General features: G+C 40.7%; 1 protein-coding gene across 6 annotated transcripts in view; it reads right to left on the bottom strand.

Moving 5' to 3' along the window:
* Nucleotides 1-26915, bottom strand: part of LOC127003336 (protein phosphatase 1 regulatory subunit 16A-like) — a 42685-nt gene that overhangs the window by 11047 nt on the left and 4723 nt on the right. For 2 of the 6 annotated variants that reach the window (XM_050869845.1, XM_050869850.1), the window contains exon 1: nucleotides 1433-1545. The exons of 1 other annotated variant lie outside the window; for it this stretch is intronic. The gene's annotated coding sequence lies outside the window, so the exon portion shown is untranslated. Of the gene's footprint in view, nucleotides 1-560; nucleotides 582-1420; nucleotides 1546-12453; nucleotides 12476-26915 lie in introns of those variants that run through there. 3 more of the 6 variants (XM_050869848.1, XM_050869846.1, XM_050869849.1) reach the window with 3 other exon arrangements.

The following is a 26915-nucleotide window of genomic DNA, read 5'->3' as shown; positions in this document are numbered from 1 at the left end:
TAAATAACAAAATATATACGAAAGATTTTATGTTGGTAATGGCGTTACTTTTCATTCTCTTTTCTAGCTGTGCATAACAAAGAAAATATATTAAAGACTTTTTGGTATTACTTTTCCACCCTCCTAGCTGCAATTAATAAAGCAAAAATATAGTATGAATTATTCAATGTTGGTAGAGATATTACTTTCTCACTGTCCTATATGTAGTTGTGCATAACAAAGAAAAATATGGGATTTGATGCTGATACCACTTTTCCATCCACCTCTATATAAATAACAAAGCAAAATATACGAAAACTCAGCCGTTAGTATTTAAATTGGACATCACTTAACAGACCCAAGCAGCTTACTGCAGACACTCGCTATTCCTCTCTGGGTGATTTTTTTTCCTCACACGGACAATTATCACCAGAAAACAGATACATACGAAAGCGCTAGAGCTCATTTGGCGATAACTTACACTTTTGACGCTTATATCAACTAATCTAAATGACTAAAGAATCCCCTTAAATTTCCCACCCATCTACGAGTGCTCAGGCAAACAGGTGCATCCATCACACCTTGCCAACAGGTGATCTTGCTCGTGGCACCAACAGTCCAACACTACACACAACTTAAACGTTAATCCCATGTGTCCGGTAGTTTGACCACTCCCTGAGCGTGTACAAGGGCTGGTTCAAGGGCATGTAAGGGCTGGGGAGGGCCGGGGCGCCGCTAGGGAGGCTGGGCAAGGTTCAGCCGTCCGCCCTTGAACCTCCACCCCCCTCCTCCTCTTCTTGTTCTTCTTCTGTATACTTCCAACGCTTTGTATCGCTGCTTAGGCCTTTACATATTGATGTTCCTTCCTTTGTTTCTTGTATCCTTGAGACGTTTTCTCGCAAGACCATTTTCTCTCCTTTTCCAGCTTTCAACCAACTTTGTTCTTTGTAGTAGCTAGTAGGCAACCACACGCCACAGCCCACAGCCCGCGGCCTACTACTCCACACTCAGTCTTGTCCCCGCCACACACCTCCACACAGCACATAACATCACAGAACGGCACCCACAGCAACACTTGTGCCCAGGATCACATGTTACCTGTGTTGTATGTTCACACCTGTGCGCCACACACACACACACACACACACACACACACAACCTTATAGCCTACTATCCTTCCTTATTTTTTTGCTTTTCTTTCTTTCTATCTTTCTGTCTTCCTTCATTTATCTGTTTGTATTCCTTTCCCTCGAACACACACACACACACACACACACACACACACACACTCACAGGTATACACACAGGTTACTCCTAGTACCAAACACGGGCCACAAAAACACACACGCCCCGTCTCACTGCCCCAACAGGTGATAACGACAGGTAATGGTCAGCGTATCGACACTTTATCGCAGCACACAGCACACCACACAGCACACACAGCAGCTCTCACATGTCGCAGCGGCCGTGTACTCCCCCTCCGCCCGCTGCCGCTATACTGCCGCTCCTGACGTCACGCAGCTCACTTCTTTGCTCATAATGGCGTCTCCTGCACCTCCCCGTGAATTTCTAGACATACCATCGCTTTTACTACGACCACAGCCCCAGATTAATGGCTTACAAACACCAGGAGGGGATGCTTGCTTTGACTTTCCCCCTGTCAAGACTCTCTGATCGTCCGTCTGGCAACTTGCACCTGCCGTTGAAGTTTCATTTGGGAGTTGCGGAATCTCACAAATTGGTAGTTTCATTTTTTTTTCTCTCTCTTTATAATGTATTGCCACCAGCACGCCAGACTGACCGACTTATAGGAGGATGAATGTAGGAAACGAATAACTGTAGCTGGCATATGCGGGAGTGATGAAAGTGTTCCTCATTCACTTTTACTCCAATGGCAGAAACTAAGCTTTGGGTGGAGCGAATAGCTAACACAGGATGGAACGAGGGAAAAAAAAAAGTGTCAGGTGTTTCTGGGAAGGTGGCCGTGAGGTGACGTGTGAGGCGGACAGGTGACGAGGGGAGAGATGCAAACAATAAATTAAATGTCATTTCCCAGATCAGTGGTTCTCAAACTTCACTTCTCTCACCTTTACATAATTAGTAGTGAGCCATTTGCAAGATCAGTGGTCTTCGTACTTTTACAATCGTTTCTCCTTTACATAACTCTTACGTTATGTTTGTTTTTGTTACCAATAGGGAACAAAGAGTGAAGACAAAGACATTCTAATCAGAAAAGCCAGTGTATCCATTCGATCTTGATGTTTCGTAACAACCTCTGCGTGTTATGAAAATATGTCTCAACACTGTAAGCAAGCCAATCATAATATTTACCACACCTTGCATGCATTGATAACACCTTACCAACACGATATAACCATACACAATCACTTAGTCCACCAAACCATTTTACTTTTGTTATCATAACGGCCCCAATCATAATTCTCTGATATGAGTAACACTGTTTTACTATATAATAATAGTGATAATATTCAACGCCGTAGGAATTGATAACACCTTACCACCAAGATAAAACCCATCACAACCACTTTTTTAACCAAACTATTCTCTTTTGGTTATAATAATGGCCTTACTAACAATTCCCTGAGAGAGGTAACACTGCTTGACTGATATTTCTCTTCCGTCACATAAAGATAGGCTGCTTACTGACAGAAACGTTTGGTATGACGCAGCATTTACACGTTTCAAGATAGCGCGATGTTTCCCCCCCGCAATAATTACAAAGTGACGAAAATTGAGGAAATAAAGCAACCGCAACAACCCAGGAAGCACTGAGGAACCCGACAAGAAAGAACTAAACACAAGGACAACGTAGTGGGAACCGTAATTACCTGGAAAGGCTTATCCCACGCCTACCTGATGACGTTTACTAGACTGGACATGTAACCGCACCTCCTCCTCATCCTCATCCTTCCCCTCCCCCCGTCACCGAACACACTTGTAATTTCTTTTCAGGGGAAGAAAAGAGGAAAGGGAAGATGTACAACCCCAAGGGACAGATAATTATTTATGAAGTGTTGTGAAAGAGCGGAATGACCCCTTAACGAGACAAAACAAGCGTCTCATTCACTATCGCAACCATCAGAAAGTCAATATAATGTAATCGATAATAGACAATGGTAATAAAGCTAAGAAAATGTATTATTAAGGTAGAAAGGTAATAAAGGTGATAAAAGGTAAAAGATAAAGGTAAAGTAAGGGATTCAGAAACACATGCATCAGAAAGACAGGATAATATAATAGATAATTGACAAAAGTAATGAACATAAAGGTAATAAACTAGGTAATAGATAGAGGTGAAGTAAAGAACTAGGGAGACGAACAAGACTCAAGAAAGCAGCGAATAAAGGTAAACAGATAAAATAAAAGGATCGGAGAGACAAAAGAGATGAAAGCAAACACCAAGCGACATTCAGCGCAACAGATCTAATCACAAACAGAAGTATTACCGTGGGAAACACACCTGACCAGACCTGCCCCGCCTGTAGCATCCCCGGAAGCTGCCCCAATCTCCCTCCCTCCCTCCCGCCACTACAGCCCCCTGAGTTGCTTGTCTGGTGCCCCACTAACGCCTGCTCCGGCTGCTTATTTCTGAAGTGTATGCATGACAGGCACCTCCCCGAACCAAGAGGTCAAGAAAACAGCTCGAAGGCAATAAGCAAAGAAGAAACAAAATAAAAAAAAAACACTAATAACAAAACAAAAACGCTAAAAGAAAAAAAAGTCCACAAAACAAAAAAAAAGCTCGCTTAAAAAAAGCCTACTCACTAACTAACCGCAGTCATCTTTTATGTATTTTCAGTGTATTTCCCGGCAAAAAATATACGTATATGGACATTTCAACGTTGTATTAGCATTCATTATGTGGTTTGTTGGCTTTTAAATTTCATTGTTGGGACGAAGTCAAGAAGAAGTGTTGATTTTTACAGTAAACTCGATGTATTACGAACACAGTCGTAAACAAGTGATGTAAAAAATCAACAAAACCAACTAACCACGCCTCAAAAAAAAAAAAAAAAAAAAACAACAGTCACACTATTGTTAATAAAGACTAAAGCGATGTTTAAAAATCAGGCGTTAACCTTCCCTGACCTAACCTAAACCGGGCCGGGTGCCGAACCAGTTACAGTGCAGGAAAATTCGATCCGGCCAGACACGGATAAAATACCTTGACACAGAGGTTTCTCGACACACGGTTTGTATACTCTTTGAACAGGTTGTCAAAGCGAGGTATAAATAGATCGGAAAGTGGATGTGCAGCAGTTGATTAATGAGGTTTATTTTGGGTATTCTATACCTGCTTGCGATGGCTTTAGGTGGTGCGAACAGCGAGATTAAAAGAAAGTGGGAGAAAATGAACTAGTCAGGAAGTGGACGAGATAAAAGGATAACTGCATAAACAGATGGGAATGACTTTAGGTGGTGCGAGATTTAGAAGTGGGAGAAAATAAACTAATCAGGGGATGAACGAGATAAAAAAAAGGACTAATATGTGTGCGGAAATGGAGAAAAAAGTCGATATGAATACTTATATCAACCTGTTAACGTTGATTTCAGGTAAGGGAAAGTCGTTAACAAATACTACAGCTGCGCGTGGCCTCAGTGCTCATCCCCGTCGCATTGGTCCTTAAGCTTGTGACGAGGGCGAGAGATTAATGAAGAGGTAAAGAAGCTATCGTCAAGAGGTAAGTGTTATAGGTAATGTTGTACTCACATCGAAGTTGAACGGATGGGTTAGACCGTTAGAAGTAATAAGATGTGTTGGTGTGAAACTGTGTGAGAGAATAAGCTAAAATGAGGCGATAACATCCATCTTCCGAATCCGTAAAGTGTATGGCATAAAGGTATACGAGTTTAACATGATTCTAATACACCGGTTTGTGGTTACTGACGCTGAAGCAAAATGAATAAATATTTGATAGTAGTAATAGTAATAGTAGTAGTAGTAGTGGTAGTGGAAGCAAATATTGTGCATGAATAAAATATGAACACTAATTTGCATATCTAATGTGGAGAAATCAACAAACAGTAAAGGAATGAACAAAGAAAGAGAGCAAGAAACGAACCCTCAAATATATAAATAGACAAGCACAAACCAACAAATAAACACATAAATAAATAAACAGCACGTCCTTCAAGCGAGCACACTAGATGTCATTCCTCGTATAACTTTCTTTCTGCTGCTCATGATGAATGTTGCCCACTCGTAAGGCACGGCGGGGAGCGGGGAGGCGGCGGAGCACCCAGCAACAGCAGCAACACCAACAACAAGAGCAACAGACGAGAGAGTGGATTATCGAAGTAAAGAAAGCGACTCGTTCAGATACACAGACAGACAGACGGCTTGTATTCTGCTAAGGAACGCACCCACACCCACCCACACACACAAGGACCCTATTCTCAGGCGCTTTCGGCTCTCACAAATATTTCTAAAGCCGACACCGGAGATTAGTATAAGGTTCTCATGAGTTATTTTTCACGCCCATGGCACAGAAGCATTGTCAAACTATCACTAGACTCATATAACTACCCATGGAAATACCCACACAACCCCTACGAAAGCCTTATCAAATGTGTGTGTGTGTGTGTGTAAGATGGTCTAGGACTGGCGCCTCCAAACACACGTAGCCTATCCTTTTCCCAGCCATTATATAAACACGCGTGGGTGGCTAAGTTTCATGTGACGTCGGGAAGTTTAAATTTCAGTCGTCATCGCGTAGGATTGCGTTGGAGTTTGTGTATCCTTGTGGAATTTTTCTTTTACGTTGTTCTGTTTGTTTGTTTATTTAGGGTTTGTGCTTTAAAGTTATTGGAGAATGTTCTGAGCATACAGCAAAATGACAAACAGCAGCTGAGAATAAGGAACACATGAACAACAGTAAGAAAGGCAACAACTTAATCTAATCATGAAAATAGCTAAGAAGATAAGGAAGAAGAAGAGAAAGGAGAAGAAAAAGAAGAAGAAAAAGATCAACAACAACAACAACAACAACTACAACAAAACCTCATACTATTAACACCTTCACATGAATAACGAAAGAAATAACGAGGTCGTGAGAAGACGAAAGGAAAACGTCTGTCTTTACCTCCCCGAGCGAACAAACAAACAAACACACAATGCATCTGTCTGACTGGTTTCCATCCCCCAGTACTCACACTGACTGACGTGGCTGACTGGTTGGCTGCCTGGCTCACTGACTGGTATGGCTGGCTGACTTCGCTGCCTGGCTGGGTGGAATACCGATACAGCTGATTGGATGACTGACTGACTGACTGGCTACCTATTAGAGAAGGTATAGCTAACAATAAGTGAATGTCTGGTTGACTGAGTGACTAATTGACTGACTGGGTTTGGTAACTGATTATCTGAATTAGTGACTGAATAATGGGTAGGTGATTTACTGACTGACTGACTGGCTGGTTGACTTGAATATCAGGCTGACCGACTGACTGCTTTGCTGACTGAATGGATGGGTGGGTGACTGACTGACTGATTAACTGACTGACTGGCTGTGTGACTGGCTACCTGACTGACTTGTTTGTTAAGTGGCTGACTGGTTGTGTGAGTTGCTCGCTGCCTGACTAACTGTTTACTGGTTAACTGGTTGACTGGCTGGCAGGATATGAAAGATAGCGCTTGGCTGGGTAAGGTAATGGATGGGGTGCTATAAAAATAGTGGATGGGGGCGGTGGAGGGACGAATAGGGAAGTGGTCTGTGGTGGGGTTCCGCAAGCTATCATTTCGTCCCTGTTTACAAGATTATCAACACCATCACCGTAACCGCTAAAGCACGTTAAAGCGAAGACAATTGATCCTGGCAAGCTATTACGTGACGTGGATTGAGCTAAACTAGTGGATAAGACTGTATTTTCCCTTAGTCCTGTTAGAAGTGTGTATATGTGTGTGTACGGCCACTATCCATGTATTGCTTCGGACTACGGCAGCGGGGCGCGAGTAACCAACCAGCCAGTCAGCCAGCCAGCGTACCGCGACACACATTTTTCAAGAGAGAATCTGACCGCTAGACTTTCATCCCTTCCTCATTCCTCTCTCTCTCTCTCTCTCTCTCTCTCTCTCTCTCTCTCTTTAAATGCTTGCCTTGGCCTGCCTGTGTCTTCTTTTATCATAACGGCCTTTCTCCTTTCTTGTATGGCCTAGTCGCTATACTCATCTCTACCCCTCCTCCTCCTTTCTCATTCATTCACATTGCTTACATTTCTCTCTCTCTCTCTCTCTCTTTAAATGCTTGCCTTGGCCTGCCTGTCTTTTTTATCATAACGGCCTTTCTCCTTTCTTGTATGGCCTACTCGCTATACTCCTCTCATCTCTACCCCTCCTCCTCCTTTCTCATTCATTCACATTGCTTACATTCCACGCTACTCCTCTGAGCTGAGTAACACCCTGCCTGCGCCATGTACCTCCTGCTCCCAATTTTCCAAGGGCTAGGTGACTGGGCAGGTAGGTAGGTGAATAGGTAGGTTAGGAGGGTAGGTGGGTGCTTCCAGCTTTCTCCCTACCCTAGGCACCTCCTCCTCCTCCAGTCCAGCGTGCCCCTGGCCTAGTCTTCCTCTTTCCTTATATATTCCTCCCTCGTAGCTATTCACGCCTTTAGCCTACCTGCTTATCATACTTTCTCTCCTTTCCCTGTTATGGGTTGTAAAGGGATGAATGAATGGGGGTTTTATGGATGAGTTCTTATGAGTCTTTTCCTTCTTTGTTCCGTATTCCATCTTTTCTTATCCATATATGTCGTCTTATTATTATTAACTTCCCATCTATCTATCTTTTATTACGAGTTATATATGAGTGAATGAACGAACGTGTTGATGTTTTATTAAAGATATGAGAATTGGTCCTTTTTTTCCTAGTTTTCTCTTTCCTCGTAATCTATTCCACAGTCTTGATCAATTCATTACTATTTATTTTTATTACTTATTCTTTATTACTTATTACTTACTTTACTTTTATTCTCTTTTTCTCCCTTTCTCCTTTTCCTGTTGCGAATTTCAAAGGTGTGAAAGAATAAGTTAATGTTTTATGTGATATGACTTTTCTCTTTAATTTGAACATAAAGAAGTAAAAAGATGAATTATTGAGTGAACAGAGATGAAAGCTACATAATATATTACGAGTATACGTATTATTATGAATTATTATGACTTTCCCTTCTTCCTCTCGTGTGTGTGTGTGTGTGTGTGTGTGTGTGTGTGTGTGTGTGTGTGTTACAGTAAAAAAAAAATCCAGATGACAGAGAAGCATATTAATGGTGGTTTTGATTGCTCACAAATTACAGTGACACATGCATGCACGACTTTCACTTTTTTTTTGTAATTACTTCTGACTCCATTCACTCTCCTTTTTGCGAATCACATCAAAAGTTCGTTCATCTCACTATAACTTTTTTCATCATTTTCTTCTTCTTAACCCTTCTTCGTTTTCTTTTTTGTTCCTTCTTTCCCTGTTTCTTTTTTTCTTTTCTTCTTTTTCATTTCCTGTTCCTTCTTTATTTTTTTATTTTTACTTCTTACTTTCTCACTCTTCTTCTTCTTCTTCTTCTTCTTCTTCTTCTTCTTCTTCTTCTTCTTCTTCTTCTTTCTTTCTTTCTTTCTTTCCTACCCCCACCACCATGACGACCATTCACCTTTTTCTTCTTATCAAAACTACTTCAAAACTCGTTCATATTATATACAATTTTTCCTTTCATTTTCTTTGTTTTCTCTTTTTTTTTTGCGGTTTTATGTCCACTAGACCACTACTATGAATTTCTCTTTTTCTTCTCTTTTTATTTACTGCCAAAATCCAATAATCTCACAACTCATCGTGTTTCTCTTTCCTTCTTTAGATTCTATTTCTGTATAGGTCATTACTATAATATGTTACTGGATCTTCCCCATCACAATCACAACATTCCCCATCACAACGCATCCAATTCACAACCTCAACTGTCCCCACTAGTTTCGTAATTACTATATGTTACTGTATCTCCCACCTCTATAATCACAACCCTCCCATTACATAACCAACTGTCCCCATTAACCAAACACTATTACCAACAACGCCTTACTTTCCCTGCTGAATTTAAACACGCGTTACTCCACACATAAGGTCAGTTCCACAGCTCGACAAGATGGGTTAGTAAGCTCCCAAACCAATACCAAAGACTTCGAAAATTCCTTGTATAGAGTTTGGTGTTCATGCATAAGTTAAGAAATTTGAGGAAACTATACAGGAAATCTAGTATGTATTTAGTAGTGAATAGAAAACCAGAATATTATGGATTGAATAGGATTGTATAGTTTGGTTCGAGTGGTTACTAAGACACTGTGCTTGACTCTGGAATTAGCTCTAAGCGGATGGGAATTCAAACGGCCGATATTGACTTGCCTCCATCCGAAAACAAACCCATTTTCACGAACATGACTCCTCTCCCAACGCCCTCCCAACGATGACCTCACATAATTACTCTCTACACCTGCAAAACACCTTGACTCGTATCCACATAACGTCCTTTCAAGTCCTCCGCCGTGAGATCTATCAACACGTAAAGGGTATTAAGTCCACGGAGATGTTTTTGTAAAGCCATTCACTCGGCCTTACTTCACGCCGACGTACACACCGCAGGGAAAGTGTAAATAGGAGAAGGTTTAAATTTACGTTTCTTTCTTAATTCGCTGTTATCTTCTTTCTCTTTTTTCTTTTGTCGTCTCGGTCTACCTGTCTGTCTGCCTGTCTGTTTGTATCTCTCTCTCTCTCTCTCTCTCTCTCTCTCTCTCTCATCGTTATACACAAAAACATAAATGAATTTGAAGTAAAACAAAACATCAAATCAAATATAATCGAATTAAAACATGTAACAAAATAATTCGACAGAGAGAGAGAGAGAGAGAGAGAGAGAGAGAGAGAGAGAGAGAGAGAGAGAACTGGATAAAATAGTTTCTTTTTCTTCCAGAATATAACAAAGGAGGAGGAGGAGGAGGAGGAGGAGGAGGAGGGTGGATCTCGAAAACTAAGACATTGAAAAAAAAGACAACCACATCATCATGACAAGAGAGAGAGAGAGAGAGAGAGAGAGAGAGAGAGAGAGAGAGAGAGAGAGAGAGAGAGAGAGAGAGAGAGAGAGAGAGAGAGAGAGAGAGAGAGAGAGAGAAAAAAAAAAACGATACGTCACTGCAAAAAAAAAAGTACTGGGAAAGTTACTGTAGAAACATGCACGTACAACTATTTATTATTATCATCATTATTATTATCGGTACAACAATGTCTCCGTGCAGTACGATAATTTGTCTCCATGTACGGTAATTTGTGTCTGTACGGTAATTTGTTCCGGCCTACGTTGATCTGTTTGCGCGCGAAGATTTGTGTTTACGGTCATTGTTTTCCCTGTGTTTTGCTCGTGTGATATACCACCGAAGACTGACTGAGAATAAGAGGAGGAGGAGGAGGAGGTGTGAGATGAGGAAGACTGCAATGATGAATGGAAAAGAATGAGTAAGATAAAGATGATGATTGTGATGGGAAGAAGAAGAAGAAGAAGAAGAAAAAGAAGAAGAAGAAAGAGGAGGAGGAGGAGGAGGACTGCAATGATGAATGGAAAAGAATGAGTAAGATAAAGATGATGATTGTGGTGGTAAGTAGAAGAGGAAGAAAGAAAGAAATTATATAGGAAAGATAGAAAGAACAACAATTATAGTAAGAAAGAGAAGAAACAAAGAAAATAAATAAAGAAAGAAAAGAAAGAAAAATTAAGAAAGAACACAAACGAGAATAAAACAAGAACAAATAAACAAACAGAGAAAAAGTAAAAGCGTAAAAGAAATCGAGAAAGAGCAAACAAACAGAAGCGAGAACAAGCAAGCAAGCAAACAACAAGAAGCAGAAGAAAACGAGAAAGCTACATGAAGACACAATGAAGATGACAACCTAGATGATGATGATGATGACGGTGATATAGAAAAAGATGAAGAGGAAGAAGATCAGAGGGAAAACATGCCATTGTATTGTGTAACTAGCCCGGAGGAAGAATAAAGAGGAGCGAGGAAGAGGAGGTGGAGGAGGAGGGGGGTTGACCATCTCCAGAAGGCGTATCAGCGTCACCCTCCTGCCTGCGGGTTGGTTACTTCTTACACTTTCGCCACAACTATTGTATGTAATGATCTGGTTAATACTACGTACGTCTTGCCTCGTGAGAGAGAAAGGAGGTTTATGTTATTGGGTTGTACGTTGTGTTGTAGCTTGGGAAAGTAGAACTAGAACAAGAGGAATCAAAAGAAGAAAAGACGAGGGATGAAACGAGACAAGAAACAAAGAATGATGAAAAATAAAAGAGAGGACAGAATGAGAGAGAAATGAGTGAATGAGAGAATGAGAGAGAAAGGAGGTTTATGTTATTGGGTTAAACGTTGTGTTGTACCTTGTGAATGTAGAACAAGAACAAGAGGAACCAGAGGAAGAAAAGGTGAGGGACGAAACGAGACAAGAAACAAAGGATGATGAAAAATAAAAGAGAGGACAGAATGAGAGAGAAATGAGTGAATGAGAGAATGAGAGAGAAAGGAGGTTTATGTTATTGGGTGTTGATGAGGGATGAAACGAGACAAGAAACAAAGAATGATGAAAAATAAAAGAGAGGACAGAATGAGAGAGAAATGAGTGAATGAGAGAATGAGAGAGAAAGGAGGTTTATGTTATTGGGTTATACGTGGTGTTGTACCTTGTGAATGTAGAACAAGAACAAAAACAAGAACACGAGGGAGAAAAGATGAGGGATGAAACGAGACAAGAAACAAAGAATGATGAAAAATAGAAGAAGGAAGGACAGAATGCAGAAAAGAGAGGTAATCTGAGCGTACGAAGACATAAAAGGGAGGAAAGAAAAAAACGAAGGGATGAGGAAGCAAGCAAAACAAGCATGTGAAAGAAATAAGGGAGAATGTCAGAGAAAATAAGGGATAGAAGAGAAATGACGAGGAAAAGTGAAAAGGGGGATATAAGTGGAGGAAGAAAGGAAAGAAGGGTAAAAAGAAGGAAGCAAGCAAATGGAAAAAAAAAATAAGAGAGAATGTAAGAGGGGCAAGAAAAGAATAGTTACAAGGAAGAAGAGAGAAAAAAATAGGGATAAAAGGGAATTAAAAAGAAGAAGAAGAGAGAAAAGGAGAGATAAAAGGCGAATATAACTAAAAAAAAAGACAAAGAGAAGGAACAAAAAGGATTCACAAAGAAGAACAGAGGTGAGTGAAAAAGGTTAATCTGTCTGGGAGGAAGGAAGGAAGAGGGGAAGAAGGAAGGAAGAGCCAGGTGAGTCGGAGGAGGAGGAGAAGAGAGTCGGAGTCGGAGGAAGAGAAGAAAGAGAGTCAGAGGAGGAGGAGGAGAAGGAGGACAAGGAAGAGCACGAGGGGGGGGGGGGGGGTTTCGGTCACGTGATCACATGTGCAGCACGCGTCAGGTGTTATATTTACCTGCCGCAAACTTTCCCTGGATTGATGAGCGTCAGTGAACCGCGCCGCCCGCACCACCTGTCGAGAGAGAGAGAGAGAGAATGTAGAGAAGGAAGAGTATAAAGAAGATAAGAGAAGACGAAAGTAAAAATAATGAAAGAAAGGAAGGTAAAATAAGAAACAGAGAGAGAGAGAGAGAGAGAGAGAGAGAGAGAGAGAGAGAGAGAGAGAGAGAGAGAGAGAGAGAGAGAGAGAGAGAGAGAGTAAAAGAGAGAGAGAGGTGAATGGATGGCGAGTGCTCTTAAAACCATAACTTTAGAGAGAAGAAAACAGATAACGTTACATTTTTAACGTCCATTTAACACATCAGAGAGCAAGCAACGATAAGACAAACAAATAAACAAACAAACAAACAGCTGCTACACCCCCCATGTCAGAGAGAGAGAGAGAGAGAGAGAGAGAGAGAGAGAGAGAGAGAGAGAGAGAGAGAGAGAGAGAGAGAGAGGGGGGGGGTAAGAATGATTCACTCAAACACCTGGCAAAAAGAGGAGAAGGAGGAGGAAGAGGAGGAGGAGGAGGCACAAGAAGAACAAGAACAGGAAGATATGATAAGAAAAAGAGGAAAGGGGAAGGAAGAGGGAATGGTAAAGAAGAGACAAAGAAACTGAATAATAAAAAAAACGAAAGAAAACCAGATTGAAAGAGACGAAAATTGAGAAAAAGGAGAAAGGGAGGCAGAGGAAGAGGAAGTAAAAAAAGAGGAATAGAAGAAAGAAGTAAAACGAAGGACACTGAGACGAGGAAAAGAAGAGACAGGAGGAAAATAAACTAGAGGAAAAAGAAGACGGAAAAGAGAAAGCTGAGGAGAGAAAGAAAAATATGGAGAAGAAGCGAAGAAGAAGGACGGCAGATGAAAACAGCAAGACACGATAAAGAATGGAGATAAGTGGAGAGGCAGTACAGATAACATAAAAATATATATAAAGAGGAAGGAAAGAGAAAAAAAAAAGTATAAGTAAACAAGAGATAGAAGGACGAAGAGGGAAAGGGAAGGAGAAGTTAATGATATGAGGTAAGAAGGGGAGTAAAGGGGAGGGAAGGGGAGGGGAATGAATGGGAGGTTGACAGGTGGCATAAGAAGGGCGTGACACCTGGTGAAGGGGAAGAGAAGGGGAGAAGAAGAAGAATATAGGAAGATAAGGGAGATAATGGAGGAAGAGAGAAAGGTAGAAATAGTGAGCGATAAAGAAAATGGAGAACAAGGGAAGGGGATAAAGGAGATATAGAGAAGAGAGAAAAGGAAGAGAAATAAGAAAAGGGGAGATGGGTAAAAAGAACTAGGAGAGGGAATGTAACAGGTGATAGGAGAAAGATAGGAAGGGAAAGGGAGGTAAAATAATGACGGGGAATGGTAGGAGAGGAAAAGAAAGGGGAAGGAACGAGAAGGGAAGAAGGAGGAAGAGGGAGAAGAAGGGGGGAGCTTGAATAAGTGAATGGGGAGAAGAAGGAAGAGGGGGAAGGGGGGAGTAACGGATGACGGGGAGGGGAAGAAAGGAAGGGGGAGGGGAGGAGAAGAAAAGGGGAAAAGGGAAGGGGAGAAGGATGGAGAAAAGTGGAGAAGGAAGAGGGGAAGAGTAACAGGTGACAGTAAGGGGGAGAAGGTGGTAGGGGGGTGACAGGGGGGGGGGAGGGTTAATGGGGGAGCGTGACAGGGGGGTGGCGTAACAGGGGAGAGGGGAGAGGGGGGGAAAGTGAAGGTGAGCGGCCGTCACAGTGCGTCACGCTGCGTACACACACACACACACACACACACACACACACACACACACACACACACACACACAGTCACGCCCACCACACCTGTTTGTTACCTGTGTGTGTGCGTGTGTGTGTCTATTTGTCTACCTGTAAATACCTCTACCTGTCTGTGTGTCTCTCTGTCTGTTTGTTTTCATCTAACTATCGAAGCTGGTTGGTTATCAATATAGCTTTCAATTTGTCTGTTTGCCTGTGTTTATTTATCTAACTATCTCTCTATCTCTCTCTCTATCCATCTATCTATCTATCTATCTATTCGTCTTTTATCAGTCTTTCTATATATCAGTCTGTTTATCTATTTATGTCTGTTTTTCTATCTATCAACCAGTCAATCAGTCAACTGTCTATCTATCTCTATCAATCTTTCTGAGTTTATTTATCAATCAATCTGACTTTCTATGTATATATTTATCTGTTTGGTTATCTATTTATATAAGTTTCTCCTTTTCCCTTACACACACACACACACACACACACACACACACACACACACACACACACACACACACACATATAGACAGACAGACAATAAATTTCCCCTGAAGAAAATGACAGGAGAAAAAAATAAAAGGAAAGCAGAACGAGGCCAATACTGTTCCTTCCTCTTTGAATAGAAGGAAGGAAAGAAAAAGGAGGAGGAAGAAAAGGAGGAGAAGGAGGAGGAGGAGGAGGAGAAGGAGGAGGAGGAGGAGATGAGGTTCCTCCCTTCACCTGTTCTAACACTCTGACGGTAGTTCATGTGTGAAGTAATCTCTCTCTCTCTCTCTCTCTCTCCATACCGGAAGAACTTTGATTTGAGGGGAGGAGGAACCCGTTGGTCAGTAATGTGTGTGTGTGTGTGTGTGTGTGTGTGTGTGTGTGTGTTATGCATGCCATGGCCTTCGTTGTGTTGTTCATCCATCTTCGTAACCATTTACGGCCATCAACGTGCATTCCATTACTACTACTACTGCTGCTGCTACTACAACAGCACAACTACTACTACTACTACTACTACTATTACTACTACTACAACTACTACTACTACTACTACTACTACTGCTGCTGCTGCTGCTACTACAACAACAACTACTACTACAACTACAACTACTACTACTATTACTACCACTACTACTACTGCTACTACTATTATTACTACTACTGCTGCTGCTACTACTACTACTACTACTACTACTACTTCTGCTAAAATTGTGTTATGTAGCATATTTATTTCCAGGGAATCAAGTGAAAGTAGTGTTTTCTCTCTAACAATATAACAAAGACCAACTGATTATATGAGTTATTCTGATTTGACTTATGATCATAACTCAAAATAATGATGATGATGACAATAATGATAATAAAAATAATAATATGGAAAGGGCGTTGTGTGTGTGTGTGTGTGTGTGTGTGTTTGTGTGTGTGTGTGTTAATTAAAACCTACACGCATAAGGTTGAACGGTTAACGGATGGTTTGCGTGTGTACTACGTGTGTGTGTGTGTGTGTGTGTGTGTGTGTGTGTGTGTGTGTGTGTTTTCATGCGTGGCTGGACACCCTTTATTGTTTTGACCGCCATCACTACCACCATCACAATCACCACCACCACCATCACCACCACCACCATTCCTATAGCAAAATAATAATTACCAGCACCAACAATCTTACCAATATCAACAACACTATCACCTCCGCCACCACCACTATCACCAACATATCAGTAACATTATCACCTAATCAACAACAACAACAACAACATGGTTACCCTTATTAATCAGGAAGTCACTTTGGCTCTAAATCGTCGGGTCGTCAGGTATACTAATAATTTCATCACCTGAGGAATACATTAGCAACAAGGGATCAACATTCATCACCAATTTCTAACGGTGGCAACGAATTTAACCGCTACCGCCACCACCACCACCACCACCAACAACAACAACAACAACAACGATACAGAGCTTGCAATCATTTCAACAACGATGATTCGGTTACTCTTCCTCCTCCTCCTCCTCTTTCTCCTTTTCTTCCTCCTCCTCCTACTACTACTACTACTACTACTACTACTACTACTACTACTACTACATCCAGAATCAACCCAAATTAAAACCATGCTCACTTCTCTCTCCCCAAGATAAAAAAAAAAAAAATTACTAATACGGTTCCTTTATTCCGCTCGCACGAAAGAAAACAATGTAAACAATAGCGATACAGAAGCAAGACGAAGCAAACATTGTGAGGTAAACATTGAGAAGAGAAAGTATAGTTGGAGGTTGTGTTGTTATTGAATACGGCGTGACAGAGAGAGAGAGAGAGAGAGAGAGAGAGAGAGAGAGAGAGAGAGAGAGAGAGAGAGAGAGAGAGAGAGAGAGAGAAGGAGGAAGAGATAGGGATAAGGAAGAAGAGGTGGAAAGATGGACTGATAAATAGCTAATAGAGGAGAGGAAGAAGAGAGGAAAGTAGAGTATAGTGATCGATGGAGAAAGAGAGGAGAATGGGAAGGAGGAAGAGATAGAGATAAAGAAGGAGAAGAGGTGGAAAGATGGACTGATAGATAGTAATAGAGGAGAGGAAGAAGAGAGGAGAGAAGAGTGTAGTGATCGATGAGGTAAGAGAGAAGGAGGGGTGGAGTAAAAGATGGATGGATGGGAGGAGGATATGAGGAGAGAGAGAGAGAGAGAGAGAGAGAGAGAGAGAGAGAGAGAGAGAGAGAGAGAGAGAGAGAGAGAGAGAGAGAGAGAGAGATGAAAAAGTTGATCTGCATTCTCATAAAAAATACCAACCAAACCTTATTAACATCCAATACTACTACTACTACTACTACTACTACTCTTATTCTTTCCCTCTGGCGGCGGATGCATTTATACCTGATGACTAGGAGGTAAGAAGAGGAGGAGGAGGAGGAGGAGGAGCTCAAATCCTCCTCGTCATGCAGTAATGAGATACAAAAATAAAATAAAAATAAAAGATAAAGTTTCCTCCTCCTCCTCCTCCTCCTCTATCCCCTTCATCTTCCTAACCCAACCTGCATTCTTCCTCTTAAATTCCTTACCCTCCACCTCTCTCTCTCTCTCTCTCTCTCTCTCTCTCTCTCTCTCTCTCTCTCAATTTTCATAAGACGGAGAGGAGAAAGACAGAGGAGGTAAACTTGCGTGCTTTCTCCTCCTCCTCCCCCTCCCCCTCCATCCCCTTCCTCTCCTCCTCCTCCTCTCCTTCCCCTCTCCTCCTCCTCCTCTGACCGCTTCTCTTGGCCTTTAGCGGAGTGGGTGAAGATAGGGCAGGAGAGAAGGGAAGGGAAGAGAAGGGAAAGGAAGGGAAGGGAAGGGAAGGGAAGGAAAAGGGATATAAGAGGAAGGTAGATGAGATAAATGTGAAGGTAAGAAAAGGAAGACTGAAAGGGTAAGAGAAAAGGCAGAAAGAAGTAAATGGGAAACGAAGAGAGAAAGTGAGAAAATGGAAAGGAATGACAATAGAGAAGAAATAAGGATGAAGAGAATGGGGAAGGAGAGAGAGAGAGAGAGAGAGAGAGAGAGAGAGAGAGAGAGAGAGAGAGAGAGAGAGAGAGAGAGAGAGAGAGAGAGAGAGAAGGGAATGGAACGCAAGAAAAGTTAGGGAAAAGAAAGGGGAAATGAAGAGATGGAAAATGGAAAAAGGCAAGAGAGGGAGATAAGAGAAGGGATTGGAGGACAAGAGGAGTTAAAGGGAGGCAAGGGGATTGAAGGAGGGGAGAAGGGAAGGGGATTGAAGGAGAGGAGAAGGGAAGGGGATTGAAGGAGAGGAGAAAGGAAGGGGATTGAAGGAGAGAAGAAGGGAAGGGGATATAAGGAGAGAAGGGAAGGGGATTGAAGGAGAAGAGAAGGGTAGGGGATTGAAGGAAAGGTGAAGGAGTTAGACTGAAAGAGAGCTAAGGGGGAGGGAGGCAGCGAGGAGGAGGTGGAGTGTTGACAGGAAGCAAGCGGCATTGACTTCCATGATAGGGTGAGGCTGCCATTGTGTGGATCCCCCGGCATGCCATTCCTCCCTCTCTCTCTCTCTCTCTCTCTCTCTCTCTCTCTGTTAACGTTTCTTGTTTTGCCTTTCATCTATCCATTTCCTTTTAAACTTTCGTGCCCTCTCTCTCTCTCTCTCTCTGTTGATGCTTCATGCTCTGTCTTTGTTTCATCCATTTTCTTAACTTTTTTATCATCTTTGTACTCTTCCTCCTCAACAGTTTCTCTCTCTCTCTCTCTCTCTCTCTCTCTCTCTCTCTCTCTCTTTGCGTTTCTTGTTTTGGCTTTGTTTCATCACCCTTTTTAACTGTTATCTTCCTTTTTCCTCTTCTCTCGCATCCTCTCCTTCATCTCCCACCCACACACACGTACATACCCTCCCTTCCTGTCGCATCTCTCCCTCCTCCTCCTCCTCCTCCTCCTCTCCCTCCCTGCAACATTCCTCACAGTCTGGCGGGTCTCGAGCGTTCCCATTAAGACGCTAATAATCTTGCCGCCACAGTCCCCGTGTAGCGAGTGGAATGAGATGGAATGGAACACGGAAATAAGAGATAGTGTGTGAATGCAAGGGTCGGGTGATGATAACAGAGGAATTGAGAAGGAAAAGGCATAAGTAGGGGTTTGTGGATGCAAGAAACGGAGAATGATAGAGAAAAAAAGGACATAAGAAAGAAACAGGGGATGAGAAAGAGGAACTGAGAAAGAAAAGACATTAGTAAGAGTGTGAATACAAGAAACGGAGGATGAAAAAGAGTAATTAGAAGGAAAATGCCTACGTGGAAGTGTGTGAATGCAAGAAACGGATGATGAAAAGAGGAATCAAGAGAAATGGATAATGAAAAAGAGGAATTGAGAAAAATAAAGACATTAGTAAGAGTGTGAATGCAAGAAACGTACCTACGGAGGATGACAAAGAGTAATTAGAAGGAAAATGCATACGAGGGAGTGTGTGAATGCAAGAAACGGATGATGAAAGGAAGGAATTAGAAGGAAAAGACTTAAGTAGGAGTGTGTGAATGTAAGAAACGGATGATGAAAGGGAGGAATTAGAAGGAAAAGACTTAAGTAGGAGTGTGTGAATGCAAGGAACGGATGATGAAAGGGAGGAATTAGAAGGAAAAGACTTCAGAAGGAGTGTGTGAATGCAAGGAACGGATGATGAAAGGGAGGAATTAGAAGGAAAAGACTTAAGTAGGAGTGTGTGAATGCAAGGAACGGATGATGAAAGGAAGGAATTAGAAGGAAAAGACTGAAGTAGGAGTGTGTGAATGCAAGGAACGGATGATGAAAGGGAGGAATTAGAAGGAAAAGACTTAAGTAGGAGTGTGTGAATGCAAGGAACGGATGATGAAAGGAAGGAATTAGAAGGAAAAGACTTGAGTAGGAGTGTGTGAATGCAAGGAACGGATGATGAAAGGGAGGAATTAGAAGGAAAAGACTTAAGTAGGAGTGTGTGAATGCAAGGAACGGATGATGAAAGGGAGGAATTAGAAGGAAAAGACTTCAGAAGGAGTGTGTGAATGCAAGGAACGGATGATGAAAGGGAGGAATTAGAAGGAAAAGACTTAAGTAGGAGTGTGTGAATGCAAGAAACGGATGATGAAAGGGAGGAATTAGAAGGAAAAGACCAGTAGGAGTGTGTGAATGCAAGGAACGGATGATAAGAGAGGAATTGAGAAAGAAATGGGTTAAGTAGGAGTGTGCATGCGAGAGATGGAGGATGAAAAAGAGTAATTAGAAGGAAAATGCATACGCGGGAGTTTGTGAATGCAAGAAAAGGATGGTGGAAAAAAGGAATTGAGGAAGAGGATGCATTAGTAGAAGTGTGTGAATGCAAGAAAGGATGGCGAAAAAAAGGAACTGAGAAAGGAAATGCATAACTAGGAGTGGGCGAATGCAAGAAACGGAGGATGAAAAGAGGAATTAGAAGGAGAATGCATTAGGAATGTGTGAATGAAACGGATGATGAAAACGAGGAACTGAGAAAGAAAATGCATAAGTAGGAGTGTGTGAATGCAAAAAATATATGTTGAAAAGAGAAATTAGGAAAGATAATATGCAGGAAGGAGTTTAGTGTTAATGCGTATATTGAGGTACGGTAGAAATAAAGAGGAATATTTGAGGGATAGAAGTTACGAAATTAAACAAATGACTGACGATAAAAAAAGGAGAGATGGTGGAAAGAAATATGAATAAATAGAGATAAAAGGATGGGAGAAAGTTTAAATGAGACAGGATGAGATACGAAGATAAAATGAAGTGTATATAAGTATGCAATAATCGTGACAAGAAGAGTAAATGGCAGCAAAAAGAAATAAGAAGAAAACGAACAACACAAGGCACTAGAGGAGAGAGAAGGAGAATAAGGAAGTGTAAAATGCAAGGAACAGATTAAGAAAAGGAGAAAATTGTAATAAAACTAAAGAGAGAAGAAAAAAAAAGTCACAAGCCACAAAATAATCAGACAAATAAAATAAATAATTGGAAGATGTGATGAAGTTATGATAATGTAAAGAAAAGGGAGTAAATTAAGGTAATGACATAAATGATCAAACAAAACCGCAAAATGAGATGAAAATGCAACACGGAAATGAAATGTGAAGGCAATGGACGCGATAAAGAGACGAGGAAAAATAAATTAATAACAGAATGAGATAAATGAGCAAAAAAAAAAAAAAAAAAAAGGAGGGTGGGAGGGGGATAAATAAGCAAAAATAAGACCGCAAAAGATAAAAATGAAACACGAAAATGAGAATGTGAATGCAAGAAACGCAATAGAAGAGGCAATAGTAGAAATAAATTAACCAGAAAATAATGAGAAAAAATAGAAAAAAGGAAATAGGCATAAAAGATGAGATAAATAAGCGAACACAAGACCGCAAAAGGAGATGAAAATTAAGACACGGAAATGAAATGAGTATGTAATAAACGCGATAAAAGAGGCAATAGGAGAAATGAATTAACCAGAAAATAATGAGAAAAAGTAGCAAAAAGAAATAGGCATAACAAATGAGATAAATAAGCAAACACGAGACTGCAAAAGGAGATGAAAATTAAGACACGGAAATGAAATGTGTATGTAATAAACGCGATAAAGAGCGAATAAGAAAAAATAAATAAGAAAGTAATGAGAAAAAATAGCAGAAAGAAATGGAAATGAAGTAAAAAAAAAGAAAAAAAAAACGGAAAGAGATAACTAAGCAAACACAAGATAAATAAGATAAAATTAAGACACGGAAATTAAATACGTATATGAAAAACGCGATAAATAGGAAATAGAAAAAAAAAACAAATTAAAAACAAAATGATGAGATAAATGAACAAGCACAAGACCACAAAATGCGATAATAACGAACCACGGAGATGAAATGTGGATGCAATAATTGCGATAAATGAGGAAATAGGAAGAGCAAATTTGAATAGATGTATATTAATAAGCTAAGTGAGCAACTACAGATTATTTACGCGTCATAATAAGAGAGTAGGAAAGATGAAGTGAAGAATTAGGAGGAGGAGGAGGGTGCAAAAGGGATCGAGGAGATAAAAGCGTGTTCGAATGCGATAAACCCATAATTAATATAACAAGGAACGGGACAGCTGAGGAAAAGTATAATAATGGCAAAAGAGAAGAAAAACGTGTAGTGCAGCATACGAAAAAAGAAGACTGAATATAAGTGAATGGCAGAAGAATAAAACAAATGAAAATAATAGAAAAACTGGAAATACAGGAATGGCAGAAAACACACAAATCGAAATGACAAATAATGAATGAGAAAAAAAAAACTGACGAATAAGAAATAACGAAAGGTAAAAGAAAATAATATTCATTCGGTTATAACAATTGCTATAATGACGATGGTGGTGATGATGGTGGAGGGAGGTGGAAGAAGGTAGTGGTGGTGATGGTGGTGAAAAAGGGAGTGAAAGAAGAAGAAGAAGAAGAAGAAGAAGAAGAGGAAGATAAAGAAAAAGAGAAAAGATGATGAAGAGGAAAGAGAAGAATGTAAATTACGAGAAAAGAATGAGCTACGTAGATAAATATAAAGAAGAAAAGGAAGATGATAATGGTGCCGAAGGAAAACAAAAACAAAGAAACCAAAGAAATAAAAAAAAATAGAAAGAAAGAAAAGGAAGAATTTGGAGGAGGAAGAGGAGGAAGAAGGAGGCAGACCAAGGAGACAAACACACAAACGGACAGACGTACAGGATGGACAGGTAATAACCAAGTAACAAGTAAGAGAAAGAAAATAATGGTGATAATGACCTCCTAAACTTTAGCGGGAATACACAATGACTGAGAAAATAAATAATAATAATGAAAGTGAAAATGATGATACGAAGGAAAATAAGAAGTGGGCAAGGAATAGGATGAACAACAAACCTAAACAAAACAAAGAAGATAAAGAAGAAGAAAGGAAAAAGAAATAGGATGAGTCAAGAAGAGGAAGAGGATGAAAAGGAAGAGAAGGAAGAGAAGGAAGACACTCAAGAATCACCAGAGGAAGAGGAGAAAAAAAGAAGAGGAAGAAGACAGTCAAGAAGCAAAGGAGAAGGAATATAAAAAAAGGAAGATAAGGAAGAGGAGAAAGACAACTAAGAAACAGAGGAGAAGGAAGAAGAGAAGAAGGAAGAGAAAGGTGAAAAAGAAGACAGCCAAAAAGAAGAGGAGCAAAAGGAAGAAAAGGAAGAAGCGGAGAAGGAAAAGGACGAGGAGACAAGTTAAGTTTTTATCAAAGCGAGCATTCGTAAGTGGACGAAGAAAGGTCAGATTTAGGAGGAAAGGTCACGAAGAGGAAGCGGCGGGACGATGTAAGGTCACGTGTGTGTGTGTGTGTGTGTGTGTGTTTGAGAGGGTGTGTTTGTATCTTCGCGTTTGTGTTCCCAAGATCCGTTTCCTCCTCCTCCTCTCCTCCACCTCCTCCTCCTTACCTCCTTCACCCCTCCTCCTCCTCTTCCGGGTCCTCCGTTCTCTCATCTCCTTCTTTCTCCATTTATTTCCTTTACTCCTCCTTCTCCTCCTCCTCTTTACCTCCTCTTCCATATGATCAAACAAAGGAAAACAGGAAGATCGTATGCACGCCAGAGAGAGAGAGAGAGAGAGAGAGAGAGAGAGAGAGTATACACACTTTAGCATGGCCTTGACACTTCTCTCTCCTCGTCTTATTAATGCAACTCGTGGTAAGTAGAATAAAAGTTTTCGCAATGTGTCATGATATATTTTATTATTGTGGTGAAGGGCAGACAGGCAGGCAAACAGGCAGACACGAGAAGGAGGAGGAGGAGAAGGAGGCAAGTGGGTGAGAGGGAGGGAGGGAGGGAGAGGAAGGGGAGAGGAGGTACTTTGTCATTTAGCTCTCTACTATGTTTACTTATTATTTTTATTATTATTATTATTATTATTATTATTATTATTATTATTATTATTATTATTATTATTATTGGCAGTGTTGTTCCTTTGTCTTTATGAAGCCATATTTGCTCTCTCTCTCTCTCTCTCTCTCTCTCTCTCTCTCTCTCTCTCTCTCTCTCTCTCTCTCTCTCTCTCATAAAAGCTGCTAGGCTTCATCTGTTGTATGTTTTCATTTACTTAGTCCATTATCATCTCTCCCAACCATTTCCCTCTGTTATTTTCCATCCCTTTCTTCATCTTTCGCTGTTTATTCTTCTTTGTCTTTCTCATATTTCCCCTTCCTCTCTCTTGTTTACTTATCTGTCCTTTCTTTCCTATAACAATCTTCGTTTTATTCTTTTTGATTTTTGATATCTACTTTAACCTTACTACTACTACTACTACTACTACTACGAAGAAGAAGAAGGAAGAAGAAGAAGAAGAAGAAAATGAAGAAAAATACCAAAATATGACCTCCATCGTTTTAAGTCATGCAAATAGCTATCTAATACCAAGAGTCAGAATATGAAGAAATTGGAGTCAGGGTTACGTATTGTATTATATTTATTTACCGCTGCAAAAAAACATGATGCAGTTAATAGGAAGTTTAGAGAGAGAGAGAGAGAGAGAGAGAGAGAGAGAGAGAGAGAGAGAGAGAGGGGGGGGAGTGAGGTGATGGGGGGAGGGGGAAGGGGTGACAGAGTAAGGATGGGGGTTATCAAGAAGCAATTATAACAGAATCTGATCTAGTTTTATAAAGGTTCACACACACACACACACAAACACACACACGGCATCATCACCTGTTCACCTACTTACACGATTTGTCACACACACACACACACACACACACACGTACTAGATCACTGGGCTATTGGTTTTACATTACACCTACAACCCTTTTTACCTCCTCCCCCTACACACACACACACACACACACAGAGTAGGTTCTCGAGTGCTATATCCAGGTTACGTTCACGCTTTCGTCCACTGCAGACTTGTTAAACATCTACTTAATTTTATACACGATTCGGTCTATTGCATCAACAAGCCCGGAATGTGAGCCTGAAATAAGCGAGTAGAGTGGCTCATAGCGCTAATATTATGCTTCACCGCTTGACTTGCTTTGTCTTCTGTTCGATCCCTTCTCTCTTGATTTCCACTTTCGTTTTCCGTTCATGCAAGACTGAGTGAGTGGAGATAGATATGTCTAGATGGTGTGTGTGTGTGTGTGTTTACGAGTTGAGTTGCCACACGTAGTTTATTGTTTGTTGATATCATTATTCTTTGTATTATTTTTTTACGAGTCACGTTTAAAGGCATTTACGCTTTGCAGGCGCTAATGACAACTAAAATGAGCGTATAAACTTTTTTTTCCCATCATTAAAGAAAGGCCATAGAGGAGGAGGAGGAGGAAGGAGGAGGAAGTAGAGAGGGGTCGAGGAGGAAAAGGAGAGACTAAAATTAATACGGAAGACACCCAATAGAGGAAGAAGGAAGAGAGGATAGTAGTAGTAGTAGTAGTAGTAGTAGTAGTAGTAGTAGTAGTAGTAGTAGTAGTAGTAGTAGAAGAGGAAGAAGAAGAAAAAGATGATGATGAAAGAAAACAAGAAAGAAAGAAGAGGAAATAAATAGGAGACGACGACGACGATGATGATGAAGAAAAGAAGAAAAAAGAAAGGAAGAAAAGAGGAAATAAAAAAGAGACGAAGAAGAGGTAGAAGAAAATGGAGAAGAAAAATAAAGAACAAAAAAAGAAAAGGAAGAAAAGAGGAAATAATTAAAGAGACGAAGAAGAAGTAGAAGAAGAAGATGAAGAAGAAAAATAAAGAACAGAGAAAAAGAAAAGAAAGAACAAGAACAATTAAGCACATAAACAAGATTATGAAGAAGACAGCATGCGTAAAGGAAGTCAATCCGTTTGTAAATTAGTTGGTAAGCTGGAAAATTAGGAAGAGGCAGACGCCATGCAGTGTGCTAAGAAAAAGAATAAACGAAGTCAACGTGTTAGTGAAGGAAGTCGATGATTAGCTGACTCGGGGCCGTTTGTCGAAGGTCGAGAACGTGATGATCAAGGCGCTCCGTGACAATATATATAAAAAAAAAAAAACGAAAAAAAACGAAAAAAAACGCTAGATGAACGGTGCTTGAATTGAGCTCTTTAAGTCTCATTATCGTACCTATTGTTGTTTTCACCATCATCATTATTATTATTATTATTATTATTATTATTATTATTATTGTTATTATTATTATCATTTTTGTGTGTGTGGTAGTGACGGTGTGTTGGTAATCATGTTATCTTTCAGGAATGAGTAAACTTTACCTTTTATCATAGCCACTTGTTTGCTTTCGATATTGTGTGTGTGGGGGGGGGGGGGGCTCTTTGTGTCATTTTTATTCAATTATGCATGACTGAATATGTAATGTGTATATTATAATGTACATGTGTATGTATGACTGTACGTGTGGCGACACCCGGTCGGTGTCGCACAACAGGATGTCTAACAACACGTCGTGCTTTTGGCCGTGGGAAGCTGTAACGAACTGACACTAGGATCAGCAAATGATGACTTTCATCAGCCGTCATCAACCGGAACCCACACCCTTCCGGACGAACTACAGGCAAATAAAACGGGCGAACAAGTTAAAAAAGAACAACGCCGAGAAGGGAGAGAAGACGGGTGACGGGCAGGCGAGCGGTGCTCTGCCGCCCCGCGCCCAGCAGCGGTGTGGCTGTCTGTCACGCGCATAATACATACATATTATACATACACATACAAACATGCATACATATATACACAGCGTCACCATTATTGCACCATATCATATCTCCACCGTTGCACCATATTATCTCAGAGCTTTGCATAACGTACACCATACCTCGTCATCTGAGAGAGAGAGAGAGAGAGAGAGAGAGAGAGAGAGAGAGAGAGAGAGAGAGAGAGAGAGAGAGAATCCCCCTCATCATAATCACCATACGTACTTATCTCATCACTATACATAATTTTCAGCACCACGAAGTCATCATACATCATACCATTATAAAAGCATCACACCACCCCTACCATCACATAACCCATCAAAGCAATACCTCACTCCACCATTATACCACCACAACCACACCATCATGCCAACACTATCACATTGTTACCAAAACCACCAGTACAAAAGCCCGTTCCAATCACCGTTAGTTCCTGTCATCTCTTCGTGCCTGTTTTGCAGTCCAATACAATAGCAAATTAACGTTTAAAACCAAACATTTTTCTTCTTGTATTAGTATTAGTCTTCGCATCCTATTCGTATTAGT

The sequence above is a fragment of the Eriocheir sinensis genome, chromosome 25 (genome assembly GCF_024679095.1).
Source record: "Eriocheir sinensis breed Jianghai 21 chromosome 25, ASM2467909v1, whole genome shotgun sequence".
NCBI lineage: Eukaryota > Metazoa > Arthropoda > Malacostraca > Decapoda > Varunidae > Eriocheir > Eriocheir sinensis.
Note: the sequence above shows the minus strand (reverse complement) of the source record. Positions and strands in the feature narration are given on the sequence as shown.